The sequence below is a fragment of the Sminthopsis crassicaudata genome, chromosome 4 (assembly GCF_048593235.1).
Source record: "Sminthopsis crassicaudata isolate SCR6 chromosome 4, ASM4859323v1, whole genome shotgun sequence".
NCBI classification, from domain to species: Eukaryota; Metazoa; Chordata; class Mammalia; order Dasyuromorphia; family Dasyuridae; genus Sminthopsis; species Sminthopsis crassicaudata.
The window spans coordinates 53,136,508-53,163,654 of record NC_133620.1 but is presented as its reverse complement, the minus strand read 5'-3'; the positions used below and the strand labels follow the sequence as shown (position 1 = coordinate 53,163,654).

Here is a 27,147-nt window from a genome sequence, read left to right as displayed (position 1 = left end):
TTGAGCCAGAGAGGCTTTTATGTGTAGGTGGCAGATTGGGAATTGATCGCGTTTATGTGATTACAGTTTACATAAAAGACTCACTTCATAAAGTTTGGTTAAGGAATGTGCGCAGTGTAATCTATATTCTATAACATTTTCAATCTGATGGATAACCAAACAATAAGTAAGGGAAGGAATTGTGCTCAGGAGATCTTGAAATATCAGACTCATTCAGAGATTAAAAAGGGCCCTTGGAGAACATTTGAATTTAACTGGCTTTTTCTTATTTCTCTCTTTTTTTTTCTTTTTTCTTCCTTCCTTCCTTCCTTCCTTCCTTCCTTCCTTCCTTCCTTCCTTCCTTCCTTCCTTCCTTCCTTCCTTCCTTCCTTCCTTCCTTCCTTCCTTCCTTCCTTCCTTCCTTCCTTCCTTCCTTCCTTCCTTCCTTCCTTCCTTCCTTCCTTCCTTCCTTCCTTCCTTCCTTCCTTCCTTCCTTCCTTCTTCTCTCTCTCTTAACAAATAAGGAAACCAAGGCCTAAAGAGGTTAAGTGGAGCACCAGCCCTGAATTCAGGAGGACCCGAGTTCAAATCTTCAAATCTAGTCTCAGACACTTAACCCTTCCTAGCTGTGTGACCCTGAGCAAGTCACTTAACCCCAGCCTCAGGGGGGAAAAAAAAAGGTTAAGTGACTTCTCTAACAACATACACATAATAAACAGCAGCAATGGTATTCGTCCCCAGATGTACATTCTCTAAATCAATGCTGCCTTCCCTATTGCATTGGTCAATGCCTTGGAGAATCTTCTCTGTAGACTCCATAAAAGCTAACCAAAAAAAAAAATTGGGGAATTCTTTTCTCCAGCAATTCTGTAAGGAAGTTTGTGCTACTTTCACACAATTTTAAAGTTGAGAAAAACAAGGCAAAATGAGAAGAAATCACACACACATACACCAGCACACCATTCATGTGTGGAACCATCAGTTACAGCAAATGGAGACATTCTGAATACTATGGATAAGTTTTCTTACTTTGGCATTTTACTTTCCCTGGATGTCCACATTGATAATGAGATTGACACACACATTTTCAGAACTAGATCAGCATTTGAAAGGATCCAAAGGAATGTGGAAGAGGAAAGGTATTAGACTGACTACCAAACTGAAGGTCTACAGAGTTGTTCTGTTGACCTCATTTTTGGATGCTTGTGAAACCTGGGAAATATACTAGCACCATGCTAGGAATGGAATTGCTTTCATTTGAATTGTCTTAGGAAGACTCTGAAGATCATCTGGTAAGATAAGATATGATATTGGACATTGAGGCTCTTTCTTGAGCTAAACTGCCAAAGCATTTTACTGTAGGGATTACAACTCCGATGAGCTGGCCATTACTCAAATGCCAAATATGCATTTGCCTAAAAGACCATTTTACAGAGAACTTATTCAAGGCAAAAGCTCGCATAGAGCCAGAAGAAGCAGTGCAAGGACACTCATAAGGTATCTCTTAAAAACTTTGGAATTGATTGTGAGATGTGGCAGACATTAGCACAGGATAACCCAGCTTTGAAGGCTCACATCAAAGAAGGCACTGTGTTCTATGAGCAAAGCAGAGTTTCAGTAGTTCAAAAGAAACATGAGATGCACAAATTTAGAGACATCTCCACTTCAAATATGAACTATTTGTGTCCAATTTATGTTAGAGTCTTCTGAGCTTGTTTAAATCTAATCAGCCAGTTAGTTGCTATACCTTGACTCTAATATAATGATATAATTTTGGTTTTCTCTGAGCACAAGAACAACCACTAAACCATACACACACACACACACACACACACACACACACACATATACACACACATACACACACACACATATATATATATATATTTACATGTACAAATGTGTGTGTTTATATGTTTATACATATATTCATAATATATATTCTTTCTCAAGACTGCTTGAATTAAAGAATTTATGGCCAAGATCCCAGAACTTGGTTCAGCCCACTGACTTGTCATTTCGGTAGAGATAATGGGAGCACATCTTTGGAGGAAGAAAAGAAGGAGGAAGAAGAGAGGGAGGAGAAAAAGAAAAGAGAAAGAGGAGCAGAAACACAGGTGGGAATTTATAACATGAGTGAGAAATTCTCTGGGGGCCCTCTAAACATGCCAGATGTATCAGAAACAGCTGGATAGATTTAGAGGTCAGTCATAGCAGCCCCTTCCTCCGCTCTTTCATCCTCAAAACTAAATCTAATCAGGATGTTTAAAGGAGTTGAGTAGAAGAAACAGATATGATAATCTATTATTGATCTTACTGGCATGTGTGTAGTTGTGAATAGAGTTTGTAGTAAAAGTATAGATGGAGAGATCTGGAGAATGAATGAATGAATGCAAAAGCAATTATTAAGTACTCACAATGTACCAGTCATTATGCCAAATTCTGGAACACAAGTATAAAAAGAGAGACAATTCCTTTTAGTAGTTTATACTCTTATGAAAAAAATTAACACATATAAAGAAATGGTAGATTTAGAATCGCGTTTTGATATAGAAACTCACAGAGATGGTAAGTTGATGTATTTGACTAGGAGAGATGCTTAATGCAATTCCTAACATGGTGGGTGAATGTAGGATGTTCACAATTACCTGCATTAGTCATAGCTATAGGGTTAGTCATAGTGCCTGCTTTTTCAGAACCAAGATATAGCACCAAAATAGGGGAGAGAACAAAGATGAGACCTTCCTCTGAGGTTATCCAGTTTAACCCTTCACTTTACAAATGTGGAAACAAAGGCCAAGATATTAAACAACTTGCAAAAAGTTAGATAAGTAAATAGATGGTTACAGAGCAAGGCTTTAATCCAACTCTCTTGGTGCCAAATCCAATATTCTTTCCATTGGACCATTCTGTCTTTTCCATATGCAACTTGTCAATCATTCTTTCCTCCTTGATACTCTCTTCTTTCTAGGTTTTCAGGACACCTGTCTCCTGGTTTTCTTCCTACCTATCTGACCAATATGTCTGTTTTGTTGGATTTTCATCCAGATCATGCCTTCCAAATGTAGGTATCTCCAAGGTTCTGTCCTGGGCACTCTTCTCTTTTCCCTTTATACCATTTCCCTTGGGGAATCTAATCAGTTCCTATGGATTTAAATATCATCTCTAAGTTGACGATTCTCAAATCTACCTCTATGCCTTTTAGATTTCTCAAACTGGATGTCCTATGGACATCTTAAACTCCATATGTCCAAAAGAGAACTCATCATTCCTTCTAAAACTCTCCCCACTTGGCTTCACCATTACTGTAGAGGATAACTGTATCTTCCTAGTCCCTCTGGCTTGAAACCTAAGAATCATCCTTCACTTCTCAGTATTTCTAGGTACTATCCCAATCCCTGTATTCAATCTGGGGCCAGGTTCTATCAATTTCACCATTTCAATGAAGCATTGAATATAGTCTCTTTTCTCCTTATGATACACAATCCCAGAGCAGGTTCTCTTTGCCATATATAGCTGGCCTATTGTAATAGCCTGGTGGATCTGCCTGCCTCAAGTGTCTTCCTGCTCCAATTCATCTTGAATTCAGCCACTAAAGTGATTTTCCTAAAGTATTGATCTGACTGTGACCTCCTATTCTACAATTCAATAAACTCTAGTGGCTCTTTATCACCTCCAAGAGAAAACTCAAAATGCTCTGTCTGGGATTCAAAATCCTTCATAATCTAACCCCCTCCTATCTTCCCAGTCTTCTGTCTTCTTCTCTGACACGCACTTGAGTGACACTGGTTTCATGACTGTTCCATGATTAAAACACTCCATCTCTTAGCTCTATCATTTTTTCTAGCCACCCCTCCCATGTCTGGAATGCTCTCTCCCTTCTCAGCTCTATCTATTGGCTTTGCCATATTCCTCTAAGCCCAATTCCTCTAAAATCCCATCTTCTATAGGAAGCCTTTCTCAATCCTTCTTAATTCTGTGCCTATCCTTCTTTTTATTCTGTATATAGCTTTTTTTGAGGGTCTTCCCCTCCCAGATTGATTGTTTTAGGAAGAAAAAGTAGACCTTCTTTTATCTCAATTCTTACCTAGTCTTTAATCACTGAATGGATAACTAGACAAATTGAGACCTGGGAAAGACCTTAATTTAAAAAGACCAAAGTTCCCCCCTCGGTGTCTGGGACCATCATTGGTCATCCTAATCTATATTTTGTCACTAGACTGATGACTCTAGAGGAGAAATTGAGGCTGATGACCTTGCCTAGTTTTGACTTACTTAAATCCAGTTCACTTGCATGTCAAGACATCACCCTCCTGATGACGTTGGCTCTCTTTGAGAGTGAAGGACCTTACGGTATATTTGCCTGTTATCTTCCCCATTAGATTATGAGCTCCCCCTTTTGAATCCCTAATGCTTAGCACAATATCTGACATATGATGCTTAGTAAGTATTTATTGACTGATTGGTAGCCTATAACTGCTTATCTAACTGACCCAGCATAGATTATTGTCCCCTATTCCTAGAGCAAGTACATGGAGATATTCTGCAACACACAAGAAGAAAACATCAGAGTTCATAAACATAGAAAGCTAATTGGTAAGATAACCAAATAGATTAATTCAACATACTTAAATGGGTATGTGATCTTAACAATCCAAGGGTTCCTTTCATTGGTGCTGATTGTTACCCTTCATGTCTGCTCAACCCATGAGACTTTTTGTCCATGTTCTCTAAAAAGGGGGTCCACCCAACATGTCAGATGACTTTCTTGATTTCTCCTGACAAAGGTACTCTGGGAGTACTCTTGCTTTGCAACATTTATCCTTGCTCTTGTTTGATCCTTTCTTCCTTTCATATAGTTCTCTGATGATATGTTTCTGTTTCTCAGAAACATATTTCTGTTCTTCAGATTTCCTTATTGGTTACATGTTTCAGCCTGCTCACATCTGATGTGCATCTTTACAATGAAATAAAATTAAACAAACTAACAATTATTTTGGTTTGAGCGTTGGATACTTTTTGAGGCATATTCGTGGTTTTTTTTTTTTTTTTTTTTTTGCTCAATGGTAACTGTAGAATATGAATAAAATGATTTGGTTAGGAAGTAAAAAATAACATATTTGTAAGTTTATTGCATTTTAAATGGGTAGCTTGGTGATACAGTAGATAAAAATGCTGAGTCGAGATTCAGGAAGACCTGAATTCTGGCCATGGACATTTACTAACTGTGTGACTCTAGGCAAGTCATTTGACCTACATTTGACCCATTTAATTTTAAAATGGGAACTCAGTGTTGTTGTAAGGATCAAGTAATATTTGCAGATTGCTTTGTATAGTATTTGGAACATAGTAGGTAATTGATAATTGCTTATTTCCTTCCTTTCTATAAAAGAAGTGTTTCTGAATGGGTTTTCTTTAATTAAACCATTTTCCCCTTCATCTTAAATGTTAATTTCATAGATACTTTATTTTTATTTTAAGTTGAGCTTCAGTTGGCAGCAATACCTAACACTTCAACCCTGCATTTCTATGTTCCTGTCAAATAGCTGACTCATAAAATATTGAATATGAGAAGGGGCCTAAGAGGAAGTCCAGCTCCCTCATCTTTCATTTTTTAGATGAGTAACCCAAGGCTCAGAGAGCCAAGCTTATTTGCCCAAATCCACACAACTAGCTAGGTAGCAGCAGGTCTCCTGACTCCTAGGTCAGAGCTTTTCCCTCTAGATCACACTGATTTTCATCAGAGAGCTTTATTATTTAAAGAATCCCTACAGTGAGTCATTATGCAAAATGAAGAATTATTTTCTAATTTAAATAACCAGGGAGTCCCCTTTGATCTCAAAGCCTTTCCTGGCAGACAGCCAAGGGAGCTGACACTGTCACTATCCCCTAGCTGTCATATTCCTGTCTCTGATGTTTGCCAGGATTCTCTGCAGGAACAGGAGCAGAGATGGCTTTTGGTCCTTTTCTCCCACTTGAAGATGTTACTGTCAGTGCTCACCCCCAATTCTTCCCACCCCCACCTACCCACCCTAGTAATCTCAGGTTCCTCTTTACAGCATAGGGACCTCAAATTTAATAAATTGTTTTTTTTAAACATGGGTTTTTCTTAAAGTCAGGAATACCTTTATGTAAGAGAATCCTATGTCCTTGATGAGATTGATTAAGCAAATGGATAAACCATGTTTCTTTGCTTTTATAGAAATTATGTTCAGGAAAAGGCAAATCTATTATATATGTTAGTCCTCTGTTCTTCTGAATCCATGATATTCCATTTCCATTAACAATCCATTCCATTTTCATCCCCCAAAACCCACAGTGCTCTATTTGTTCACATCTGTCTCTTGGGAACTCTAATTCCTTATAAGACACTTTACAAGAGACTTTTCTTGAGTCTTCCAGCTATTAGTGCTCAACTCACCAGGAAGGAAGGAAGGAAGGAAGAAGAGGAAAGAAGGAAAGGAAAGAGGGAGAAAAAAAAAGAAGGAAAAAGGAAAGAAAGGAAACAAGCATTAATTGCTTCTTACTATATACTAGACATTAAAAACTTTCCAAATATCATCTCATTTGATTTTTTATAACAACCCTAGGAGGTAGGCACTATTCTTTACTTTTATCCACTGTTATTCAATTTTACAGTTGAGGAAAGTGAGGCAGACAGAGGTTAAGGTATTTGCCCAGCTAGTCATTCAGCTAATAAGCATTTAAAGCAGCATTTGAAATCAGGTCTTCTTGGTTCCAATCCTTGTGCTACATATAGTTCAGCCATCTAGTTGGCTTAATTTGTGTATAGTGTACATGTAGTTTCTTCCCAGTAGACTGTAAGTTTTTTGAAGACAGGAATTTACAGAATTTTCAGTTTTGTTTTCAAAATTCAACTATCTAATAATTGCTTAATAACTATTTGATGAATTTAAAATGTTTTGGCTCCTTACTATATGTAAGGCTTTATAGTAGAAATGTATAAAAACTAGTGTGTTCATTATAAATAATTCTAAACTGTTAAATAATGTAAGCTTTTCAACATCTTGTCAGTAAATAGGAATAGGTATTGTGATATAGAAAACTGCTTGAAGAGGATATATATGTATACGCACACATATACATATATGTATATGTATACACACATATGTATACACAGATACCCACACTTGTATAAATAGATAATTTACATGTAAATTATTTCATTTTATTTTTGACCAGTGGAACTCATGAAAACTTTTAACTAAAGTATATCATTGACATCGAGAGATAGAGTAGGATCAACCAAATGTAATTATAGTTTCTTGAACTTTTGAACAAGCTTTACAATGATGACATTCATTCCTCTTGTTAAGTTTTTGTTGGCAGTGGGAAGTAGAGAGTGAATCATTTCTTTCTACCTTCCCCATCCTTTATCCACTGGCAGAGTGGTTCTCTTTATCATTGGAGTTAAATGACTTGACCAGGGTCATAGAGATAGAAAGTGTTAAGTGTCTAAGGCTGGATTTGAACTCAGGTCCTCTAAACTCCAGAGCCTGTAGCCTATTGATATGCTGTGTTATAACATGTAATGTTTAAAGAAGGGCATGGTTAATATAGCATAGTGACAGCCACTAATTCCTTTTTTTGTTGCTCTCTTGACCACAACTCCACCGCAAAAAAAAAATTTGACTGGAAGCTGTGAAAGTTGCCTTCAATGATTCTTTGTATTTTAATTTTGAGCAGAGAATTTAATTCAGTAAGTGCTTTTTATATAGTAGTTGCCTTCATGGTTTCAATTCTTGAATTTATATTTATGTAGAATCAAATGAGATCTCGAATGTGGAAATTATAGAAATTGGAAATTCCAGTCATTGGAAATAAACTATGTATGATTTTATATATATATATATATACACACACACACACATATATATGTATATATATAATATATATATATATATGTGTGTGTGTATATATATATTCAGGGATTCCACCTATAAAATATAGACATGTGAAGAAACCCTCAAGATATGTTTTAGAACTGGAGACTTTTTAGATTTGGCCTTTATTCAATTGGTGGTGTGATCTCTTGTCCTTGCTCCTTGTTTTTATCTAATTGATAAGGATTTCTTTTCCTTAGAGAGAGGCAAAGAGGACAAGAAGTATAATTTCATTGACTTAGGAAACCTAACCATAGTGTGTTGAGATCTGTACTACAACTGAAAGTGTTTTCTAGTGTCACATAATAATTGTTAAAAGTGAAATGAGCCCACATCCTCTTGAATGTAAAGTTAGCTTACTATCCTTTACTCCATGTTACCTTTTAATTGATAAGTATGTAAGTGCATAAATGTAAAAATCTTGGTAAAAAAGGTTGTCTTGGGCTAAAAAAAATATTTCCTTCCCTTTCTTCATGGCACGACTTAGTTGATACCACTTCTAAGAAGCCTTCTTGGATCATTTTAGTTGGAAATGTTATTTTCTTCCTTTCATATCACTCTGCTTGTAATCCCCATATGCATTTATATTATTCTTTCATGAGAGGTATTTGTGTGTATATTATACACACAATTAATATAATATATATATATATATATATATATATATATATATATATATATATATATATATATATATATATATATATATACACACACACATATACACACACATATCATCTGTCTTACTCTATTGTAAATTCCTGAAGGGTATGGACTACAGATTTTTCTTAGGAATCTTTGAATCTCTCATGTGCTTTGTATAATGTCTCATACAAATTCTGTAGGTAATATTGGCTCTGAAAAAAGTGCTCATTAAATTGAATTGATCTATATAAGTATTCTCTTTATTTTCCTCGGACTATTTAGATATTTAATGACTATGTCTTACTTTATAATGGTATTACATGCTGTGTTTGTCAGCCAAACTCCAACCTTTGAGATCAGAAAGCATTTATATAGCTTTTTTAAAAAAGAAAAGACAGCAAGCTCAAATGCTTCATATTTAACCAGTTGATAACTTTGATAACTACATTGTTCTAGGCTGACTCTCAGAATATACACAGACAGCCAAAATTCATACCAATCAGGAGTAAATGAGACCTTGGACAATAAATGGTCACTCTGAGAGCCTTAGACCTTGATCAAGTTAACTGATCAATATAAATTCATTGAACATGTTCAACCTGCACAGTTTTGTCCTAGATTGTCACAAACCTAGATTGGTCATATCTGCAGGAATATTCTTAAAAGTAGCACAAAGTCTGGACTCTGATCTCTAGATAATGCCAAACCTATTAGAACAGACAGTGCATGTGTGTGTGTGTGTGTGTGTGTGTGTGTATGTGTGTGATACATACACACAAAGATTTACAATTCAAAGTTATAAATGACAAATACTTAGTACAATCCATACATGAAAATGTTAGATCTTTGAGAGAAGGGACCTTTTTATTAGTTTTTTTTGGTATCCCAAGAACTTAATACAGTACTTTTTTTTGAGGCTATTAGGGTTAAGTGTCTTGCCCAGGGTCATATAACTAGTAATAATTCAGGTTAGATTTGAATTCAGATCCTCCTGACTTCAGGATAAGTGTTCTATCTACCAAGCCACCTAGCTGTATTTTAATAGCTACAATTTACCTGGTGCTTTGAGATTTTCAAGATACTTTACACTTATTATCTCATTTGAACCTCCCAACAAACTTGAAAGGTAGATGCTGTTATTATTATTCTTTTACAGATGAACAGACTGAGGCAGAAGAATGGTACGTGACTTGCTGAGAACCATACAGCTAATAACTATCTAAATCTGGATTTAAACTCAGGCCCACATGTATTGATATAACACATTAAGATTTTCAAAGGGGTCTATATAAAGATGAGGAAATTGAGTTTTAGAGAGGTTAAAGTGCCTATAGTCTCACAGTTGATAACTAATGCAAGAATTGAAATCAGATCTTGATTTCATACTCTTTAGACTCTTTCCCATCAATAATAAAATCATACCATTTTTAAGTTTAAAAAATCACCTTCCTCCCCCAAACCCAGACTAAAGCAGATTTTAATTTATTTCTATAAACACATTTATATAAGTATATATGTCTGCATTATATAGACATATAAATTACATGTAAATGTAATTTAAAACAGATGGACAAAATTCATCCACTGGAGAAAATAAAAGCTTTGAAATTTGTTCTCTGTTAAATAGCCTGGGGAAAGATAAAGGACCTGAAATGCCTGTAAGAAGAAAAAAATCCTGTCTTATAATTCAAATGGGACTAATTTGTTGAAAGCAGACCACCCACCCCACTGTTATTGCTACTGTCTATTATTATTCTCAGCCTTACATTTGTTTATAATTTTGCAAAATACAGAGTGGGGATAAGCTAGATGGTACAGTGAATAAAACACTAGACATGAGTTCAAGTAACCTGCAAATACTTGCTAGCTGCGTGATACTGGGCAAATCACCTAAATCTGTTTGCCTCAGTTTTCCCACCTTTAATATGGGCTGGAGAAGGAAATGGCAAACCACTCCAGTATCTTTGCCAAGAAAACACCAATCGGGGCCAGAAAGAGTCAGACATGAAATAAGTGAACAACAAAAATATACAAAGTACTTTCACATATATTATGTCATTTAATTATAGTAACAATACTATGATATTGATACAGTAGATATTACTACCCTCTTATTTAACAGATGAGATAGTGAACGAGTTCAATTGACTGTATATAAGCATTTGTCAGATTTGAACTCCAGACCTGGTCCTTTATCCCCTCTACTACCCCTCCCCACAGTGCTGATTAACCAATTTTATTTTAACTGATTCACTAAAAACTTCTACTTCATCTTGAGTCAGTTTGTTCTTAGAGAAGGCTTTTCTTTTTCTTCAGTGGCACTAGTAACAAAAGAGTGAAAAACCCAGCCAGTTTGCTCACTTGTTTGGCCAGTCAGAGAGTTTGGATGTTTGGCATTTTACTTTCATTGGTTGAGGATATGGTTGCTAGGCAACTTTTTTTTTTTTTAATCTCTGTAAGTATTCTATCATTCCAAGTACCAACCCTGCAACAGTTTGTTGTTCAAGGCTCTCAGAAACACAAATAGTCCATACAAATAAAGTAAATTATTATATGGAATACATACAAATACATAAATATAGATTGATTCTCAAGTCAATTAACAAAACTATATTTCAGTACTTTTATGTTATGGCCTGTAGACATTTTTAAAATTTGTGTTTTAGAGTATTCAATGATATAATTAAAAAATCCACCAACTATCAAGTTCAACTGAGTTTCTCTCTGTATTACTTCTGGAAATCCCGATAAATTAATTGCTGGCCACAACGGCTCAAAGATATGCAATACTTTTTCAGTTGCTTTGCTTATTTTAGGATGTAACTCTAGATCTCATTCATTCCAGATCCCAGGGAACTTTACCTTCTGGGGGCTTCTAGAAAACCAGAAAGTGAACTCAAATTTCTGATGTAATTGGTAGATTGTGGACCTGTGTCTAGTTATAATTAGGTGATTTATCAACTAAAATCAAAGAGGGAAGAGATAGTATGATATGCATTCTTCTGTAGATGGTTTTACCAATATGATGATGAGTCAAAGGAAGCTGTTCTTCCTGAGGCATTCATGTTAAAGTGAATGTAAGAGTTATAAGAACTCACTTTTGAAGCTAAGAAAAGGGCTTAGAATGAGTTGAATTCCACTGTTCACTTAGCCCAGAAGATAAAAATCAGAATTAGATTGAATGGTGATTTAATAACATTTGAATTTTTGTCAGAAAAAACAATTATATCTAACATATATATATATATACATATATATGTATATATATATGTCTATGTGTGTGTGTGTATAAATCTCTTGTTTCCTTAAATATTTGGGTAAGTATCCCCCTTAATCTCTTTAGTAAACTACTGTATTCCCCATCTCATGGAAATATTTTTTTCTTTTTGTGTCCAGAGAAATTCATCCTTAAATTTTCTCCCACCCCCCTGGGCTAGCTTAACCTCTAGAATATTATTCCATGGTAACCTACCTCCCCTTCCTCTTTGAAATCTACTTTCCCCACATCTATGGCCCATATCAGACTATGCCCAATTTCCTCTCCTCTCACAAAGTCTATGAGGAAGTGCTCACTTATCCACCTCAGTAGCCAGTTTCTTCCTTTTAAAGAAAAATCAGATATAGTACTTCCTTATGTTAGTTCCTCTACCTTTTGAAAGATAAAATTATTATAAAAGTAAATCAAGAAATTATTAACCATTTTTGGCTGAGAAAATCATCCATCAGATGTTTTCATAATTGAGCTCTCTCATTACAACTATATCATCTTACTGTGCCAGGCTCATGAACTGTTTCACAAATTCTTCATTTATTTCTTCTTTTTTGACCAGATGGTCTATGCCAGAACTTCTTAATTTTTTTCTGCTCACAATTCCTTTTTATCAGAGAAATTTTTACATAACCCTGGGTATTTAGGTATATAAATCAAACTTTTACTGAAAATAAACCATAATTTCATGACCCCCACATTCAGTAATAAGCTCCAATATGGGATTGCAAACCATAGTTTAAGAAGGTGGGGTCTATGTAATAGTCCAATAACAAAATTGTTTCTGTTTTTTCCACTGATACTTACCTAAATGCTCTACACCATGGGTGAAGAACCTTTTTTTCTGCTAAGATCCATTTGAGTGTTTATAACATCATTCGTGGTCCATACAAAATTATCAACTTAGAAAACTCAAGCAGTGGGAGGTTGTTCTAACTAGCTTTCAGCTCATCATCTCCTGTGGTTAATTATGCAAATGATTTGACAGGCTTTCTATGGCCCTCCCCTGCTTTACACCATGCTCTGCATCCTCCTGTTCCTACATCTTAGCAATTGAAGATACATTCTTAATATAGAGTGCTTCAAACCCTTTTCTCCTTGCCTTTTAACTATACTGTTCCCTCTAAATTAGGCATATTCATTCAGTCACGTTTCAATCATGAGTTTTATCCTATCAAGTCTCAGTAATACTGATGAGACCAAATTTGCCTACTTGTTTTAGGACCTCTACTAGTTCATTTTGCTTATTGCCTAAACTTTAGACATTTCTGAATAGTCATTTGTGATCATGAGTTTTTACTGGTTCCTTTTTTTGAATTTTGTATCCTATGAAATTCTGGATATCTCATCTGCTCTTTTTCTATCATTATAGCTACACATAGTGGTGTTAAGCTTGGTGAGCATATATAAGCAATGTTTTCTGTCCTTTTGATTAAATTTTCAAAATACCCAACAAATACCTTCTTGTTGCCCTTTGTTAGATTGACTCCATCCACAGTCAAGAATGTGTCATCCCCATATTCAAGCTACCATCCAGGAATCTAAACCTCATTTTCAATTACTCTCCTTAGCCAGCTATTAACTTTCCAAAACCATTTTTTTCTTATTTGTTTTTCTTATTATTTCCTTATTATGTGTTTTGCATTTATATAATACTGCAGTCTTTAAAGTGCTTTCACATGTGTTATATCATTTGATTATAGTGTGTATATATATATTATATATGTATATATGTATATATATACATATATATATATATACATATATATATATATAATACACACATTTATTTTCAGGGGGTAACAGTGAGGAAAATAGAGCTTATATTTGTCATATTCAGATTCTTGTCCAAGAATCTTTGGCAATATTATTAGGTTCCTTCTAGCAGAATCATTTGTGGTGCTTTGTGAATCACCAGAAGTGGGCAATTGTCATTTTTTTTGATAGGGCTTGGAAGGTTTTCCATAACATATTGGATATGTGCCCCAAGAAGACAACAGACCTCTTTATATTTGCTATCAGCCTTTCAAGAGTCTTGGAAAATTCTTTGTTGTATTTTGGACATGGGCCCCTAGAAAGACAAGAGATTTCATTGTAACTATCGATATGACAAATAACTGCCCCCAGATCCCTGAGCAGAAATTCACTGACTACCCTCACTCTGCTCTTCAAGCCTTAATTTTACCTGATCCTTCCTGGCTTATAGAAGAAAACAGTGTAATATAGTGGAAAGAACACTAGATTTAACATCAGCAAAATTGCTTTTGGATCCTGTCCTTGTCACTTACTAAACTGGGTCACACTGAACAAATAATTTCATCCCCTCTAACTCTGTTTCTTCATCTGTAAAACTAGGTGCTTTGAGTAGTTGATTTCTGTTATTTCCCTTCCTATATGTCCATTAACTTTTGAATTTACTCACAAAGAACTTGCTTTTTCAGTACTACCTGCTTAGTCCTCTGAGGAGCCATCTTTATGTTGTCTCTTGAGTAGGAGATAAGAGGGAAAAGAGAGAATCTGCTTTGAGCTTCACCTAATTGGACATTCCTTAAACTCAGACAATCCCAAATTCAAATTATTATTTTCCCCCAGGCCCACTTAATTCCATATTATAACCTTTTACACAGTCTATGAGCCAACCAAACTGGACTATATTCTCCCATTACTCATTCCTACTCATTTTGATTTTTCCTCTTCCAGGCCCATAAAGTGAGGCTTGTCACTTTGCACAGCCCTCTCTCACTTCATTCCAAATTCACTTTCATGTCATCCACCTCCCTGATATCATGGTCCTCTTCCAGAACGAAAGACAAACAATAACAACAATTGCTTATATAGACCCTCTCCCATCACAATTCCTTCTATTCCTCTTTTCCAGCTGTTGATTTTCCTTTTTTGTTTGAGGCTCAATCGGAAGAATCTTGAATTTAAAGCTAGACAAAGCAGCTGGTTTCGAATCCTGGCTCTGCCATTTATTACTTGTGTGACTGGGTGAATCACTTCTTTGGGGCTCAGTTTCCTGATCTGTTAAATGAAGCAGTGATATTAGGTGGCCTTCAAAGTCCTTACTTTAAATCTCTGTTATTATGATCCTAACTCAAGTGCCTTGTTCTCCATGAAACCTGGTTGCCTGCCATTTATTCTCTCTGAGATGAAAATTTTCCTTGTACGTTTCCTTTTTTTCTTTTTTCTGTGTTTTAATGCATGCTTCTTTATATCTTGGTTATTTATATATCCATTTCTCCCCTCATTAGATTGTAAGTTTTTTGAAAGCAGGTCCCTTGCCCTATCTATTTTTGTATCTCCAGTGCCTGGTAAAGCCTTTAGCATGTAACAAGTATTAAATATTGGAGTTGTGTCTTGTGTGTATTGTCTGATACATGCTGATTGTATGACTTCTACATCTAAACAAATTATTTAAATCTCTTACTTAAGATTGCAGAGAAGGTGTTCACCTGACCAGAAATTCACTGTACTGCTGAAATTGCATGTCCAATATATTTCCCCTAAATAAATATTTATTGAATGCTATAGCTGTGATCCTATTACTATTTTGTTGAAAAGACACTAGTCATGTGTGCACAGAGGTGTGAATTTAGGTTTATGCAGAGCTAGCGACATTTCTCTTTAATTTCTGCCAGTTAATTTGACTAACTTGGGTGCCTTCCTCCTTCCTGATAGATGAATGCTTAATCTCAATAGAATAGTTTTTTTTTTTAAACTAAGTGCAGTAAGAGGTTTCCAGCAGATTTTACAACCTTGTCTCTGCCAGAGATTTGCTTTTAATTTCTAAACCACTTTGCTTTTTCCTGCCTTCAGGCTACATTTTAAAAAGACATTTGCACTGATCAGAATGGTTTTACAACTGAGAGACACAGTGGTTTCTCCATAGCACAGATCACTAATAGAAAACACGTGGGGGCGTTTTTCTACACATCTGTTTGCTCATAGTGTGATTTAAAGAGTATTTTGTGCTGATGTCTCAAATGTACTTAGTTGTGCACACTTCCTCTCCTCCCTTTTATCTTATTATCCATGAATGGGAGGGACAATTCCCCTTGAATATTGTTCTCATTTGAAATCACCTCTCTTCTATCCTCCTTTATTTGACGGAGGCCCAAAGTTGCATCCCTTTGAAGGGATACATATATAAGACAAGTTTGAATGTCCCTGATCAGAAAGAAATTGTTGAATTGAATTGGATAATGTAGCAAATATCTGATTAAGCACCAGATAATAGTTATATAGTGATTCATGATTTATAAAAAACTTTTTTTTTCTCACAAAAATCCTATGGTATGTTATTCCCACTTTGGGGAAAAGAAAATTGAGTCTCAGGTTGTGATTGGAAAGCTAGTCATGAAATTTGTAATCAGGAGATCCAGGTTCATAAATAGCTCCAACATTTTATTTTATTCAACTTCCCTGCCCCTCCGTATTCTCTCCTGTAAAATATACTTATGTATGCATTGCTTACAGAATTATTATTGAGAATGTGAAACTTAGAGTACTATATAAATTATATAATTTTTATTCTCTGACATACCATGCTGAGTATCGAAGGAATTAGAAAATTAACTCAGACATGGTTCCTTTTTCCAAGGAGTGTACCATCTGATAGAGATAAGACAGGGATACTCTTATATACAACTATAACGCATGATAGTATGTGATTAATGAATAAGAAAAATAGAAGCAAAGAATTCTAAAAGTATGTAAAGATGGAGGTCACATCCAATTCTCTGTGTGTGTGCCTCTGTGTGTGGAGGGGGTTGTTATTGTTTGTTTTTCATTCTTAAGAAGACCATAATATCAGGGAGTTGATGCCATGACATGCAAATGAATTGGATTTAAGGGAGGCAGGATGTGCAAGGTCATTCACTTTCTCTTCCAGAGCCATATGGGTCCAGTGGCAAGATATAGATCAGTTCAACTTGAGATGGCCCTGGATGCAGTGGAAGGCTTTTTTAAGCTAAGGTTTTTGACAGGTCTCAATTTGGCTGAGGATATTATAGAAGGCTTGTAAAGTGTGCCATTCTCAGGTGCTTAAAAAAAGGGTTGGTGATTGAGTTGTTCCTGGTCACAGTGCTTCGTACCACAGAAATAGAAATCACTGAACTTTGTTCCAAGTCAAAAAGAAAGAAAATAGAAAAGGAAATTATTATAATGAATCATTTTCTTACCTGGTGCTATTCTACTCTCCTTCTGCTTCCACCCAAATTGAAGATTCTCAATTCATGGGATCTTGTGTCCTCAGGTCTTAAGTAATTCCTTAGATCAGTGGTCCTCAAACTTTTTAAATAGGGGGTCAGTTCACTGTCCCTCAGACTGTGGGAGGGCCGGACTATAGTAAAAACAAAAACACACACGAGTATCTCCACTTCTCAACCCATTTGCCATAACCCAGTGGGCACATAAACGTCCTCAGCGGGCTGCGGGCCATAGTTTGAGAACTCCTGCCTTAGATCAATGGAATTTTTTTTAAGTTTTTTGAATGGAGCACATTTTGCAACGTGCTAAAGCCAGGTAAGTTATCTTTCTACACTTTGCATTATAACATGGTAACCAGAACCATATTTTATGAATCATCAGATCTCTTTCCACATATATAGATTAGATTATTGGACAAAGTGTTTACAAAATGCTTGTGGAAGGTAATGTCATCAAGGCACCATGACTTGTTCATTAGGTTTTTCTAATTAGGTCTAAGGACACTATGGAAGAAAGCCCTGGAAAAGTAGGAAGAGGTGACTACAAAAGAAGAAAGGAGCATCTCCTTTCATTCCCTTTTATTTTTGTTTTTCTGTGTGGGTAATACTTTAAGTTTCAGCCTAACTAAAACTCAGAAATAATACATAATTGAAAGTAAGCTGTGGATAAATAGATCGCCACCATATATGCTCCCACTCCAACTCCTGCATACTCACAGCCAGGAATTTGCTTGAAGGTTTTGTCCAGATATTGGTCAGAAACATTCGTTGCCATAATTGCACGTGCATTGGCTAGAAAAAAGGAGAGGGGGACCTAGAAGCTGAGATGTCACTAGCCTTATGTCTGAGGGAGAGAGAAGTTGCCTATATCTTGGGATTTGACCAGCACTGCATATCTCTGTCTGCTGTCAATTTTCCCATATTGAACTATTGTCTTATCATCTTGTCTTAATTATTACTATGAACAGGAGAGCAGTTTTGGGGGCAGGAACTTCTATCAAACAAGACACTTTTTCTGGGGGCAGGAAGGTGGCTTATGCTGCCAATTCATTCTTCTAAAACACTAGTTTTTTTTTCCTGTTCAAAACTGCTTCTGAACTAATGTTATTCAGTCATTTTCAGTCATATTTGACTCTTTGTGATTCCATTTAGGGACTTTTTGGCAACGATAGTAGAGTGGTTTGCCATTTGCTTTTCCAATTCATTTTACATATGAGAAAACTGAGGCATATTACATACACAGGTCATGTCTGACACACAATTTGAACTCATGAAGATGAGCCTTCTTGACTCCAGGCTTGTCTATCAATTGTGCCATGTATTAGAGTGGTTTATTTTATTATCATGGTTGAGTTGTATGTTTTGGAAGAAAGGAAAACAAAATAAAAAAACCTGGGAACTTTGGCTATTTGATCTTTGAATGGTTTCTTTCCTTATGTATTGGTGCTCGTGTTCTCTTGTATTGTGTGGTGTGGATGTTCCTGCACAAGTCTTATGGGTTGGACTTTGTTATAAAATGCTTGATATCTTAGGTGTAGAAAATACCAAGTGTCCAGAAAGTAATGATTTTTTGCCACAAGGTCCATGACATCTCCATCCTGTAGTTTCTGAGCACTTTCCTACTTCCATGGGTAGGAGTATATGTATTTGTGCCAGTTCTAGGATCTAGCTTGGAATTCTCACCTCCAACATTATCATATCTTTCAACTAGACAATAAAAAAGGAACATTGATTCTAAAAGGATACTGAATGTATGTTGTTTGTCAAGACGAGAAAAGAAGGGTTTCCTATGTCCCTTTTTTTCATAGTTTTTTTTTTTTAATTAGCTACAGAAGGCACAGGAAGCTAGGTGATAGAGTAGATCAATCAATGGACTTTGGAATCAGGAACACTCATCTTCATGAGTTCCAATCCCACCTTGGACACTTGCTAGTTATGTGAGCCAGGACAAGTTCCTTAATTCTGTTTGCCTCAGTTTCCTCATTTGTAATATGAACTGGAGAAGGAAATGGCCAAGAAAACCTCAAATCAGATCACAAATGATACAATAATAGACACAAGATGCTGGACCTGAAAGGGTAAAATGCAGAATAGGGAGTTTCAGTGATGTGGATGGTCAACATTGTAATGAAAGTGCTTCTGGTGATCAGTTTCAGGGCATCTCAGTGACCTCTGATTCTAGTGTGCATTAAAATGATCCTGGATTCTGAAGGCTACATCAATGGAAGATAAGCTCTTGCATGTTCTATCAAGCTGGAAAGGCTTCAAGCATATGCCCTGTAATTGTCAAATGATGAGAAATGTATCACAAAATTGGCCATAGGCTAATTGAATATTTTGTCTATATCAAAGCCATCTTTGGGATTATATTTTGTGTATTTCATTTTTTTGAAATATTGAAGCATTTGCAAGGCTGGATCACATTTTCCTGGAGAAATATATATTTTTAAAATAGATTTTTTCACTTTTTCTCCCATAAGCAAAATCATATTAGCAAATACAATGAGAGGGTAAGCTAGGTGATGCATTGGATAGCATAGTAGGCTTGGAATCATCTTAGCTTCATGAGTTCAAATCTAATCTCATTTTTTTTTCACTTTACCCTTGTAAACAAAATCTATTTTCAACTACAATGAGAGAGTGAGCTAGGTTATATTCATCCCAAATAATCTCTGTCTCTTAATTATTAGGAAAGAAAAATTGAGGCTTGTTTTCAATGCTACATATTTTTCCCTGGGTCATTTACTCAGAAGACAGAAGAACAAATCCTTAAATTTTTTAAGACAGATTTCTGGCCTCCTGCTTCACTCAGAAAACTGTGCTTTTATAATTATATACTGTAACATGCCCTCCTGGCAGTTACAATTATTAGTCTGTCCTAGGCCCAACAGAGTATCTTTGACCACTGACCTTTGCAGTGTCAACTCTACCCGGCTTGCCTTCTCTGAGGCCTTCAAAGGTCTCTGGCCATGATCTCTTGAATCTATAGTTTAATAACTGGTAATGTACTCAAGGACAGCCACATGTAATCTTAAAAGCCTTTATTATACCTACTCACATAATGCCCTGACTTGATGCCCTGACTTATTGGTTCCCTAGTGAACACTTGGTCAGAAGACCCAAGTGTTCACTACCAAACTCCTTACCTTTTGGCTCTCCATCCTCTTGGCTTGGCTTGGCTACCCCAGGCTAGGGAGCCAGGTTAAAGAGAGTGACTGCTGTCTTCAGTGGGCTTATAAAGGGCCTGTGAGGTCACACACACAGCCAATCAGTGAGAGAGTTGTCACCCATTACGAAGCTATCTCAATATGGACAGGATCCCACCCATAGGGCAGACCTATATCCACAGAGAATACTTCTGGGCCTCAATCTCCTGTTGTACTGTGGCGCCACCCATTTAAAGGGCCCTTACACTATACCTCATGGTTTTCACATGATTATCAAATATTAGCTATCAATGAGAATCATCTTAATAAGAGTTGTGTTTTTAACTTTCCAAATGGAAAAATAAAATACTATTGAAAAACATTTTTAAAAAGTAAAAACCTCTGAGTTTCTAACATATTGTTTTCTAGTTTTCCCAGCAATTTTTGTCAAATAGTGAGTTCTTATTCCAGAAGCCAGGAGTTTGGAGGCTTATCAAATATTAAATTACTCTAGGCCTTGGTTATTGTATTGTGTTTATTTAATCTATTCCACTAATCCTCTACTCTGTTTCTTAGCCAGTACCAAATAGTTTTGATGACTTCTGCTTTATAATATAATTTTAGTTTTGGTATTGCTACATCACAATTAATGAAAAATTCCCTTGGTATTCTTGTTCTTCTATAGGAATTTTATTATTTTTTTCTAGTCCTATAAAATAATTTTTTGGCTATTTCATATGAACAAGTAGACTAATTTAGGCAAAATTTTCATTTTAATTATATTAACTTGGCTTATCCATGAGTAACTGATATTTTTCCAATCGTTTAAAGCTGACTTTATTTGTAATTGGATTCACATAGTTCTTAGGTTTGTCTTGGCAGGTAGATACTTAAATATTTTATTTTGTCTATAGTTATTTTAAATGGAATTTTTCTTTCTATCTCTTGTTGATGGAGTATGTCAGTAATATGTAGAAATACTGATGATTTGTGTGTTTTTTAATATCCTGCAACTTTGCTAAAGCTATTGTTTCCAGTAGGTTTTTGGATGATTTTCTAGGATTTTCTAAGTATATCATCTGCAAAGAGTGATACTTTTATTTTTTTCATTGCCTATTCTAATTCTTTAATTTTCTTTTCTTTTCTATTGCTAAAGCCAAACTGTTTGGTCTAATTTGAATAATAGTGATACTATAAAGCATCCTCATTTCACCCTTAATCTTATTGGGAATGCATTCAGTTTCTCTCCATTACATATAATGCTTGCTGTTGGTTTTAAATAGATACTTATTATTTTAAGGAAAGTTCTCTTTATCTCTATGCTCCCTATTGGTTTAATAGGAATGGGTGCTGTATTTTGTCAAAAGCCTTTTCTGCATCTATTGAGATTATCATATGATTCTGCTATTGATATGGTCAGTTATGATAATAGTTTTCCTGATATTGAATCAGTGCTGCATTCCTGGTATAAATCCCATTCAGCCACAGTGTATTATCCTACTGATAAGTTACTATAATCTATTTGCTAATATTTTATTTAAAGTTTTTGCATCAATATTCATTAGGGAGACTGGTCTGTAATTTTCTTTCTCTGTTTTGACACATATTTGTATCATAGAAGGGATTTGACAGGACTCTTTCTTTACCTATTTGTCCAAATAGTTTCCAAAGAGAATTAATTGTTCTTTAAATGTTTGGTAGAATTAGACAAAGTCCCAAATAATTGGGGAGATATGAATTGCTCATGGTTAGGCTGAGTTAATGTAATAAAAATGACAATTCTACCTTAAAAAAGAAAATGATGAAAACAACAAGAATAAAATCCTCTTTTGGTTTTACCACCCCCCTTTCCCAATCTTTTTATTCTACCATTAACCAGAATAAATGGATTCATTTGACATAACCTAGATATTATATGATATTCTTCGAGCAAAGAGATTTGTAATCTATTTGGAAAAAAAGAGGCTGGGGTGGATCATGATACTTGGAGTTGTTTTCAGAATATATATTCCACTTTGCATCTGCTACTCTGCTTGGCAAAATAAGATGCCTATCCCAGAAGAGCCCATTACTTCTAAACTCACCACCATGCTGCTACCTTTAGTTTTAATTGATACTACCTTCCTCAATCTCTTCTCCTTTCTTTTCATTGTGCTGAAGGTTAGAAAACCATCTTCCAGGCCTTCCTTTATAGAGGGCAGAAATGACTCTCAGTGCATCCTACTCTGCATCTACTGCTTTGTCTGGTTTCAACTCCATAGAATAAAATACCTTCAGTATCATCTGTCTCCCACTTCCCCTCCTTTTGTATGTTGTTTACCCCTTTAGATGATAAGTTTCTTCAAGCCAGGGTCTGTCCTTTTATCAATTGTATCCCCAGTGTTCTGGCATAAAGTAGGCACTGGGTAAATGTTTATTGTATCAAATTTCAGAAATCCCAAAACTTATAAGAAAAGCTTTTAGACATTGTCAGTGGAAAGGGGTGGGGTGGGTGGGGAGGGCATAGATGAATTTCTGGCAAAGACCTAACTGTTCTCCTCCTAACTGATGTTCCAGGATGAACTCACATATTTTGTTATCTGAAGAACAGATTGAGGTCAGGTTGACCTCTAAATATCATGAGCTACCATGTCTCCTGACAAGGCTAACTAATCCAATCTGGACTTGTTCTGAAGATTATCTAGTTTTTTTTCCCTTTATTGCCTACATTTTTGGCAACTAGTTTCTTCTTCCTATATCAGCTGAATTTTGACCTAGAGACAATTTTTTAAAATGATGTCTTTTGTGTTTTACTATTTAAATTTCTGAATATATACTTCTATCGCACTATATAAAAAGCTATTTCTTTTAACATAAAATTTAAAAAAAAAAGAAAGGACCAAAGAAATTCAGCAAAATGGACCATCACATCAGCAATTTTTCATAGTTCAGGATGTCCCCAAAATCTAAGTGAAGTTTTATAGTTAATTGCTTTATGAAAAGTTTTTTAAGTTTTATTAGCTTTAAATTGCACCAAGACTTTTGGGATATTCTCTATGTTTCATAGTGATATTAGAGGTAAGAGGGAGCCACGTGGGGCAAAGAGGGGAACATAGTCATTCTTATGCTTTAGGAAAATCATTTGGGAGCTGAGTAGATCTGAATGGAGACAGATTTGAAATAGTATAATCAGAAGGGTATTGTGGTAATCCAGATGAGAGGTAATTAGAGCTTGAATTAGAGGTAATTAGGTGTTGACCAGGTGAATGGAAAAAAGAGGGCATAAAGAAGAGAGATTGTAAAGGTAAAAGCAAGATTTTGCAGTGAATTATATGGAAAATATGGAAGTTTGGAAGGGTTTTAGAAAATATATTCTGTTTTGGACATGTTGAGTTAAGATGCATATTGGGAAGAGTTCAAGATATATAAAAGGCAATTGATATTGTAAGAGGGAAAATCAGGAGAGAGAGTAGAAGGAATAAATTTGTGTACTACAATTTATTTACCCATTCCATAATAAGATGTGCATATTTTTTCCTAGTTCTTTGCTACAGAGAAAGTTCTGCTATGAACATTTTGGTACAAATAGAGTATCTTTTTTACTGCTTGGGTTAAATATCTAATGTCAATCTACTGTTATCGCTTTTTCAGTCATTTTCAGTCATCTCCAACCCTTTGTGACCCTATTGGGGTTTTCTTGGCAAAAATATTGGGGTGTTTTCACATTTACTTCTTTATTTTCTTTTACAGATGAAAAAACTGAGGCAAACTGAAAGTAAAGCAATTTGCCCATAATCACACAGTTAGAAAGTGTCTGAGGCTAGATTTGAACTTACGAAAATGATTCTTCCTGATTCCAAGTTTAGTGCTCTATTCATTTTGCCAGATTTTTTGTTACTGAGTCATTTCTGTCATGACTGACTATGCCCCTTTTTAGGGTTTTTTTTCTGTTTGGAAATGTCTAAATATTCTGAAGCTAGAGAAAGTAATTTAAAGCTCATAGCTATATAATATGTTAAGGTTTGCAAAACACTTTACATACTTTATCTTATTTGAGTCTAATAATAATAATAGCTAACATTTATATAGTACTTACTATATGCCACATACTGTGCTAAGTACTTTACAATTAGTATCTCATTTAATTCTCCTTACTCGAGAAGGTAGGCATTTGTTTTATCCCTGTTTTACAGATGAGGAAACTGAGGCAAATAGAGGTGAAGGCCCAGAGTTACAATCTTGTGATATAGGTGCCATTTTAACAGATGAAGGACCTGGGACTCAGAGAGGTTAAATGAAATCTAAAGTCACCCAGATTGTAAGTGTCTGAGATGTAATTTGAATCCAAATCATCCTGATAGCATGCTAACCACTAGGCAATGTTGCCTCTTGGGGCACCATTTCCTAAGGTGTGAGACTTTTCTAGATCCCTCTCTAAGAGGAATAATGACCCTGTTTCTAAATTACTTTTCATGTACATGGATCATCCTTGGTCTTGATCAAGCCCAAGATTCGAGAATATATTTACACTAGGTTTAAATGAATATCCTTTTAGTATTAAATGTACACATGCCCAAGAAGGGCAACCTAAGAGACAAACATTCTATTGAAAGTTAGAAAATCTGGTACCTTTGTTAAGGGTGTGTGTGTGTGTGTGTGTATGTGTGTGTGTGTGTGTGTGTGTGTGTGTGTGTGTGTGTTTATCTTGATTTAGTGTGTTGGAATGAAAAAAAAAAAGCAATTGCCTCAAATTGAGAGGACTTAAGGATTCATCTAGCCCTGAAAAACCTTAGGCAAGTTACTTAAATTTTCTCCACCCTGTTTTTCTCATCTATGAAATGAATGATTTAGTTTAGAGCATCTCTTCAGTTAACTCCTATTTCTGGTCTTTTATGGAATCCTGTGTAGATTGTTTATCTTCCCTACTAGAAATCTCACAGGTGCACTCCTATGCCTATGACCAAAGTGACTCGAAGCATAAGCCTAATATTGTGCAAAGTAATTTCCTCTGCGTTACTAAGATCACTGGAAGACATGAGTATAGAAAGAAGATGACTACTTGTTGTTTGCAAGTTTTTTTTCAGCCCAAAGGAAGCATCCATTGAAATTTCCAATTTTCCAGAAATCTAAAGGACAGAACTACTAACACACTTGCCTTTCTATAGCTCTCATTCAGGGACAACTTGCTTTCATTGTCATCCTGGATAAACCCCAATATTCTGTCTAGAAACCAATGATGGGTAGATTTTTTTTTAAAAAGGAAACTGCCACAATAAAGTACAACTTCTCTAAAAACAGCTACATTAAGTACTGGCAACCTTCTACCTGCAGACAGAGAAATTGTCATTACTTTAGAAGTCCAAGTTTGCTATTCCAGCATTTTAGATATTATAAGGTTTTTTTCCCTGTTAAGAGATTCTCTTAGGCTTAGGGAAGAGCAAACCTCATGAAATAGTTGTATTTTGTCTGAAGTTGAAGTAAGGATTGCTTATCTTCTTATTTTAAAAAAAAACCCTCTTTATTAAATAAATTTAAATAAATAGTAAAATCAATACATTACATTGAGAAGAGTACTATACATTTTGTAAATAAATCAATGACAATGTTTCTTTACAATCTTTCAGGTTGTTAATTCAGTATTTTTAAGGAAGTATTGTTCTCAAGGAAAATAAAATCAGGTGAAGGCACTACTGAAAACGAAAGCAACTTCATTTAATTTTGAGAGAAACATATTTAGGCAGTGAGATATAGTGACACTTTTTGAAAGAAAAAAAAACCCAGGTATAACTTCGTACCTTTATCAGTAATGCTTATTGATTATTCACTACAACTCTAATCTTAATTAGGGACTTTATTTAGACTGTTTCTAATTAGGAGTGACATTTTTTCCATCCCAGTACATGAGTTTGAAACTTCAAGTCAGCTTTGGGATAAAAAACTAATGCTCTTTGGAGTTGGCTGTGTGTTTCAACTAAAATATGCTGCATTTACTGTGCTCTGATTATTTGAGCTAATTTATAAGATGGCCTCAGCTTTTTCATTTTAGTGCTTCTTATCAGCTAGGAGGAAATTTTCCTAAAGCTTTCTTTCATATATGATAAAAGGAGAAAGAGGGCATATTTTGTGTTAATGATGTTATATAACAACTGTCTGTATCTATCTATAGCTATATCTCTTTCTATTATATCATATTAATTTATATATCTCTCTATCATCTCTCTATATTCATACATCTTCTATCATGTCTATAATCTTTTGATCTATTTATTTCTCACCTATCATCTCTCTATCTTTCCATCATCTTTCTTACATGATATGTCAGGAGTTCTTAATCTTTTTTTTTTTTTTTTGTCATGGACCCCTTTGACAATTTTATGAAAGTGATAGATGACTATTTCTAAATGTGTATAAAATAAAAATACATAGAATTACAATAGAAACCAATTATGTTGAGATACAGTAAATGAACAAAATAATGAACAAATGTTTGATATATGTTTGTGTGTATATATTCATATATATGTTCAAATACATACATATATGTATTTGTAGATATGTTTCTTTAACTTCAATACTGTGTTCAATTAATGTTATTTTCCTTAAGGATAATGCTCCCTTAAGAAGAATAAAACTTCTTCACTCCTAAATTATTGGTGCAAAATAATATAAACATTTTGTCACTGGTTTATCCCCAAAATGTATGTTACATTAAGAAGAGAACTATACATTTTTGAGATAAATCGATGACAATGTTTCTTTATAACCTTTCATGGTGTTAATTTAGTAATGAAGCTGTCTTATTATTTTTAAGGGAATATTGTTCTCAAGGAAAATAAAATCAGCTGAAGAAACTACTGAAAATGAAAGCAACTTCATTTAATTTTAAGAGAGAAACATATAGGCAGTGTGATAGAGTAAAAAGAGCATTGACTTTGGAGAAGGAGAAAACATAGGTTCATATTTCCACCCTCCCATATCCTTGCTATGTGACTAGTAGGTAATTCACTTACCTACTC

The 27,147-nt window shown here is 35.1% G+C and overlaps 1 protein-coding gene across 1 annotated transcript in view; it reads left to right on the top strand.

Annotated features, from left to right (window-relative positions):
- RXRG (retinoid X receptor gamma) overlaps positions 1-27,147 on the top strand; it is an 86,353-nt gene that overhangs the window by 6,000 nt on the left and 53,206 nt on the right.